Source organism: Ochotona curzoniae, unplaced genomic scaffold (assembly GCF_017591425.1).
Source record: "Ochotona curzoniae isolate NIBS_2020 unplaced genomic scaffold, NIBS_Ocur_1.0 contig_2723, whole genome shotgun sequence".
NCBI lineage: Eukaryota > Metazoa > Chordata > Mammalia > Lagomorpha > Ochotonidae > Ochotona > Ochotona curzoniae.
In genome coordinates this window covers 11,451,640-11,458,315 of record NW_024465573.1, presented here as the reverse complement: position 1 = coordinate 11,458,315, position 6,676 = coordinate 11,451,640, and the positions used below count along the sequence as shown (strand labels likewise).

The following is a 6,676-nucleotide window of genomic DNA, read 5'->3' as shown; positions in this document are numbered from 1 at the left end:
TCCTCTCCCAAGCCAAGCTGGCCGGGGAGGCAAGGGGTCGGTCCAGCCTGAAGTTTTGAAACCAATAGGAAAGCACATCTCACATAATTGCTTCCACATACTACTTTGAGTACTTTGTCTTATCTATACAGCAGCCTTTATTCAGTCAGGTGCCATGTTTTCAAAAGCTGAAGATACTTTTGCCTGAGCGAATTGTGCCTTTGTAGAAAGGTGTGGCTCAAAACAAATACTGATATAAATATATATATAGTGAGAGAGAGCGTGTGTATATAAGACATCTAGGGAGTGAACCAGCAGACAGCAAATCTCTCCCCTGGCCTCCTTCCTCTTTCCCCTCTCCACCTTTTCCTTTTTCTCCTTCCCTCTGCCACTCCTCCGTTTCTCCTCTCTCTCTCTCTCTCTCTCTCTCTCTCTCTCTATCTATCTATCTCTTTTTCTGCTATACCAGGTCTCTGGTGCTCTGCCTTTCAAAGAAATAAAAAATAAATCCTTAAAATAAACAGGGGCCATTGCAGTGGCTCAACAGGCTAATCCTCTGTCTTGGAATGCTGGCATCCCATAGGGGAACCAGTTCATGTCCTGGCTGTTTTACTTCCAATCCAGCTCCCTGCTTATGGGCTGGGAGAGCAGCAGAGGATGGCCCAAGTCCTTGGGCCACTGTTGCCACATGGGAGATTTGGAAGAAGCTCCTGGATTCTGGCTTTGGATCAGCTGTCGCAGCCATTTTGAAAGTGAGCCAGTGAATGAAAGATCCGTCTCTCCAATCTGTGAATCTGTCCTTCGTGTGTGTGTGTGTGTGTGTGTGTGTGTGTGTGTGTGTGTGTGTGTCTGTATGTGTCTGTGTGTGTAACTTGAAGCAAATAAACAAAAGCCTGGTAATTTCAGTTTGCTTGTTCTCCCCTCCCCTCCTCAAGCCACTGGTTTTTGAAATCCAGCATTGGAGAGTAAAGGGGTAGTGGCAATTTGAGCAGACACCCAGCTTTTGCGCCTGTTTTGTTTGCATCTTTCCAGCTCTTTTAACTCCACCTCGTGAGGGTATAAAACAACTGGACTTCAAGTTCCACTCACCTGCACCAGAAGACCTCTTCTCATCTGTACTTTTTTTTAATCCATTTTATTTGAAAGCCTGAACAATAAGGAAGGGTATCTTCCATCTGGTTCACTACCTCAAATGCCTCCAACAGCTGGGCTGGGCCAGGCCCAAGCCAAGAGCCTTGAACTCTGTCCAAGTCTCCATGGTGGGTTCCTTGGTGGCAAGGACCCAAACACTTGAACCATCACTCGCTGCCTACTCACTTGTTCATTAGCGGCAAGCTGCACCAGAGCCAGAGGTGGGACTTCATCCAGAGCATTTTGATACGGGATATGGCCATCCCACGCAGTCAGTGGCTTAACACACTGCGCCACAACATTCACCCTTAGAATTTTTTTCTCTCGATTATTTTCAATTCACAGCTTAGTGTACTAATAGATACAGAGAGCTTATTATAATTTTTCCCCACCTACATGAGCATCAAAAATAGCATTGTAAATTTCTACTTTTCTTCCTGTTGTTAATTCTGTATTGTGGCTTTTTATTTAAGAGGATGTATAGTAACTGTGTAATGGAGACTAACATATCCAGCTGTGAGGATACAATGCAGTGTGCATCTCTACTTCCAGACAAAGATGGACTTAAAATGAAATTGTTTACGGTATCTTGACAACAGGATGCTGAACTCTCTGCCATTGTCCATACCCACAATGATGGACATATGACTGTGTATGAAGAACTATACCATAGTAATAACATAGGGGAACTCGGTGCAGGAGGAATTTGGAGGGAGCTAATGAAATCCCAAGACCTATGGAATTGTATCATAAAGTTATGATAAAAAGAAGCAAAAAAAATTTTTTTAATGCATTTGCTGTTCATTTCTTGGTTTTTCAGTATAACCTATATGTCATTACATGTTTCAGTAGACCATTAGCTTCAGCCTTTCAAAATGTTCCAAAAATCTCAAATGTGACAAAATATTTTACCTTCAGTAATTAGATGAGGAGAAGCCAAGCACTTTATCAGCTGTTGCCTTCAAGACTGCCTTAGCATGAGGTTGGAGCAGAAGTGGGGCGTCTCAGGACTCAATCCTAGGCACTGTGAAATGAAATGCAGGCATCCTAAGCTGTGGCTTATCCCACGGCACCACAACACCCACCCCTCCTGACACAATATATGGGGTAGAGTGCAATATTTCAACCTTTGTACACATTACAAAGCAGTGACACCAGGCAATTAGTGCCTCCGCTTCCCAGCTCGTGGGCCACAGTTACTCTACCTGGGGGGACTCGAACATGTGACCGTCACCCAACCATGTCTGGAAACCTATTACCAAGTCCTGCCAAGTGCCTAGTAATTATTCCTCTAGATGTATGTGGCTCACACACACACACACACACACACCTTCCATATATGAGAAAAACCATGAAAAATATTGAAAGTGTTATGAATTTACAAGTCATCCTTGCACTGGGACCATGCTGATCTTGGTATCACCCCAATTTTAGTATATGTGCTGCCGAAGTGAGCACCTGTCCATATCTTACTAATTGAGGGTTGCAGAAAATGACTCACATCAGTTTCAGCAAACCCTAAAGCACAAATCACCTGCAGGATCTGGGTTTCCCTTGGAGCGAGCAGGAAGCAAGACCAGACAGCTGCGTGAACAGCCCCAGTTTTAGTAATCCTTCCCTCAATCTGTAGTTCGAAATTCCAGATACTTTCACAAAATGATGTAATAGGCCTGAAGCACAGTTGATCCTTACACCAATTCCCTGTTGCCCCTGGGCTGGCTTGGCCCAGCTATTGGCGTTTTCCAGAAAGGGAGAGATGATTCTGAGCAGGACACCCAACCCAAGAGGCACCTGTGGCGTGCAAGCATGCATGTCAACTAGTTTCAGAGGTTTGTTTCTTCAATTTAAAAAAAAAAGTTGATTTGAGAGTCAAAGCTCCCATCTACTGGCTCACTCACCAGATGCTTACAGCAGCTGGGCTGACACCTAAGCTCACATCTGGGAACGGAATCCGGGTCTCCCATGCGAATGCAGGAGCCATCAGCTAGGCCATTGTGGCTGCCTCTCTGGAGCCAGGATCAAGAGCCAGAACTGGGAATCAAGCCAACTTAAAGGTGGGGTGCAGGCATATTAACTTGCAGGCTCAGTGTCCACTCCTGTGTCCACAGAGTTTCCTAACATTTTTTCTCACAGTGCATATTCAATGACATTCCCCAAATATATCATTTTCTACAAATTTAATACTCAGGATTAACTAAGTATAAGTAGATAACACTAAATGCCTATAACACATATATGGAATTACATATAAACCAGTATAAAAAGGAAAAAAATCTCTTTTCATACAATAACTTTAAAAAGTTCTGTGATTTGTATTTTGTCTCATACTGACTTCCTAATAGGGATTTCAAATCATCCTAAATATTACATTTTCCCGGGTAGGGCAGGTTGCATGTTCTGTTACCACAGATCTATGCTGTCATTCTTATTTGAAAATAGCCATAGACAATACACACATTGAAACTGTGTGTGGATACTGAAATTGGAATTTTAAAGAATAATCTACAGCATTCTGGGTTTTTAAAAAATAATTATTTATTTTACCTGCAAGGCAGAATTAGAGAGAGAGGACTAGACCAGGCCTAAACCAGGATCCTAGAATTCCCAGAGGAGCCCAAGTGTGAGTAATAAGATGGGATAATAGGCAGTTAGGTCAGGCCCGTTTGGAATGGGAAAATGGGCAGTCTCTTTAAGACTGGACAAAGGGGCCCTGGCGCAATAGCGTAGTAGTTAAAGTCCTTGCCTGTAATCTAAATTTGGTTTTGACATGTTCACATGTCCTGAACATTTTTCAGCCAATAAGAAGAGAATCACTAAGGCGACAACTGCCATAGCACCTGTGACAGAGTCAGGCATTGCCCTTCGAGTTGCAGTAATTGGATCTTCTAAAATCAACAGACAACATGGTGTGGGTGAGTTAAGTATCTCACCACAAGGTGACTTGGCTGCTGGGAGGAACCGGGGACCTTTTCAGATACAAGAGCCACAGGCTGCTCTTTTGTGAAAGAAAGTGTAGATGAAATCCATGTTGGTGAAGTGAAAACAGCCTCCTCCTTGCCCCGGGGTTGTAGACAGGCTGTTCTGGGGCAGGGCGGGCTTTCTGCCTGCGCAGGACAGCAGAGCCTGGGGGCCTGCGGGACCCTTGGCCCAGACACAGATGTCCGCAGGTGCTGCAGCCCGACAGGCCCTGTGCTTCCTGTAGCCTGCTCCATCTCGCTTCCCCAAGCCCAAACCCAGGCCCATCGGTCACCTGTGTGTAAACTGCACCTCTGGCCCTGCGGATTGGGCTTTTTGTCTTCCTGTTCATCTATTTTCAGTTTATCTCATCAACTGCATTATAGAGCGTTAGAGGTGGGGAGGGGCTATCCCCTTGGCCTCTATAACAGATTATCATGAGAAAGAAATGGAGCATACAAATGTATTCACCTGCCAGAAGTTCAGGAGCCCTGCAGAGAGCAAGCCACAGGGCCACTCTGAGCATCCCAGAGGGTGGCGATGCTGAGACATGAAGCGTCAAGGGAAGACGAGTGTGTGGAACAAAGGTGCGTCACGGTGCAGATAAGGTCTGCCCAGTGACTCTCCTATCTCTCCACACAGCATGTGACATCCTGTGGCAACCTCTGGGCAAAGATGTGATGCAATCTTCCCTAGATCCAGATGAGGCAGCCAAGTGAGCCTTGAAGAAGGCCTGACTCCACCTGCTGCTGAGGGGCGCTAAGGTGGACTTCCCCTTCAGGTGCAAATCTCCCCACTGAAGGCCTCCTGCTGGTGCCCGGCATCCCTCTTCAGAGCAATGGTCCTGTAGAGATACTCTCCGCCATGGCCTATTTAATCCACACACTCTACTACAACTGACCTCTTGTTAGAAAACGGAATTTAACTCTGCATTTTTATTCTAACTGGATTTTGATAACAAAACCATTGATGACACCTAAGCCTGTTTTCACTAGTATTGGTTCCTGCTTTTCTCTGTAATTAAGATTAAGCTATCATTTTTTTCTCTAAGGTACTTCAGGGACTAGAACTGCAGTGTAGTCAGCTAAGCTTCTACCTATGGTGCTGGCATTCCATATGGGTACCAGTTCGTGTCCCAGCTGCTCCACTTCCCATCCAGCTCCCTGCTTCTGAGCTGAGAAGGCAGTGGAGGATGGCCTAATCCTTGGGACCCTGCACCCACATGGGAGACCAGGAAGAAGCTCCTGGATCCCAGCTTTGTTGCCCCAGCTCTGGCCATTTTGGCCATGTAGGAGTGAACCAGTAGATGGAGGGTCTCTCTGTCTCTCCTTCTCTCTGTAACTCTGCCTTTCAAACAAAAATGAAATAGATCTTTAAAAATTAGAAGGTGGCACTCCACAGATGATCTGAAATGAATGTATTAGCACCTATGTTAAAACTGGAACATTGTGGGACCCAGCACAGTGGCCTAGTAGCTAAAAATCTTCACCTTGAATGTGCCGGGATACCATATGGGAGCCGTTCTAACCCCGGGAGTCTCACTTTCCATCCAGCTCTCTGCTTGTGGCCTGGAAAAGCAGTTGAGGATGGCCCAAAGCCTTATGACTCTGTACCTGTACAGGAAACCCAGAGGAAGCTCCAGGCTCCTGGCTTTGGATCGGCACAACTCCAGCTGTTGCAGTCACCTGGGGAGTGAATCATCAGACAGATTTTCCTCTCTGTATATCTGCCTTTGCAATAAAAATAAATAAATCTTAAAAAAACAAGCCTGGAACATTGCATCCAGCCCAATCTTACGCAGTTGTGATGAAAGTTATCTTGCGCGTGCTTGGTCTCTTTGTTCTTTGCACACGTCTACCAACTGATCTCACTGCTCTTACGTCAGTTTTTCCTTTCTGTTCCTTCTACGCTTCAGAATCAATAGGAGCCTCACTTTCACTATAACAAACAATTTACCAGTGAAAATTATGACTTCTTTTGTATTTCAACAGAGGGAGGGATGGTGTGTATATGGCACGCTGAGCCTCGGGAACCACTGTCCCCCAGAGCCCTGCTTCCTGCAGGTTCAGGTAGTCAAAGCCTTTCTTTCAGAAACAGCCCCCCAAATCACACCTTGATGGAAGATGACCCACAGATGCCCCATCACTAGGGTGTTCCCACTTCCCCTGCAATGGAATCCCACCTGGCCCCAAGCAGCCTTTAGTCCCAGCTGTCCTCCACTCTAAGCCTGGCATAGGTTGGGACAAATGGCATTCTTCAGGAAGAGTCACACAGTGAGAAAAGGATTGTGTACATTTTGGAAATATTGGCACACACCCCTGTGATTGAAAAAAACAGTGTCTAAACTGAAATGCTTAGGAGGGAGTGTTTAAACTCAGACACTCTCCCATGCCCAGGCCGTCAAGTCCACCACATACGGGAAAAGGCTTCAAATGCTGCTGGCAGTTGGCAATTCCTGTGGAATATCACTCTTTATATTTACTTTACATATAAAATCATCTATATTTACATAGCCTTACTTTCACAAGGTACCTAAAATATGCAAGTGAGTATTGAACCTGCAGGAAACGGCAGATCTGTATTGTTATATACAGTTAAGAATGCCTTTGGA

The 6,676-nt window shown here is 45.3% G+C and overlaps 1 non-coding gene across 1 annotated transcript; it reads right to left on the bottom strand.

The window, feature by feature from the left end:
• Positions 1-2,464: 2,464 nt before the first annotated feature.
• On the bottom strand, positions 2,465-2,568 carry LOC121154344. Its single transcript, XR_005883486.1, has one exon. It is a non-coding gene; the product is annotated as a U6 spliceosomal RNA (small nuclear RNA).
• Between the last annotated feature and the right edge of the window lie 4,108 nt (positions 2,569-6,676).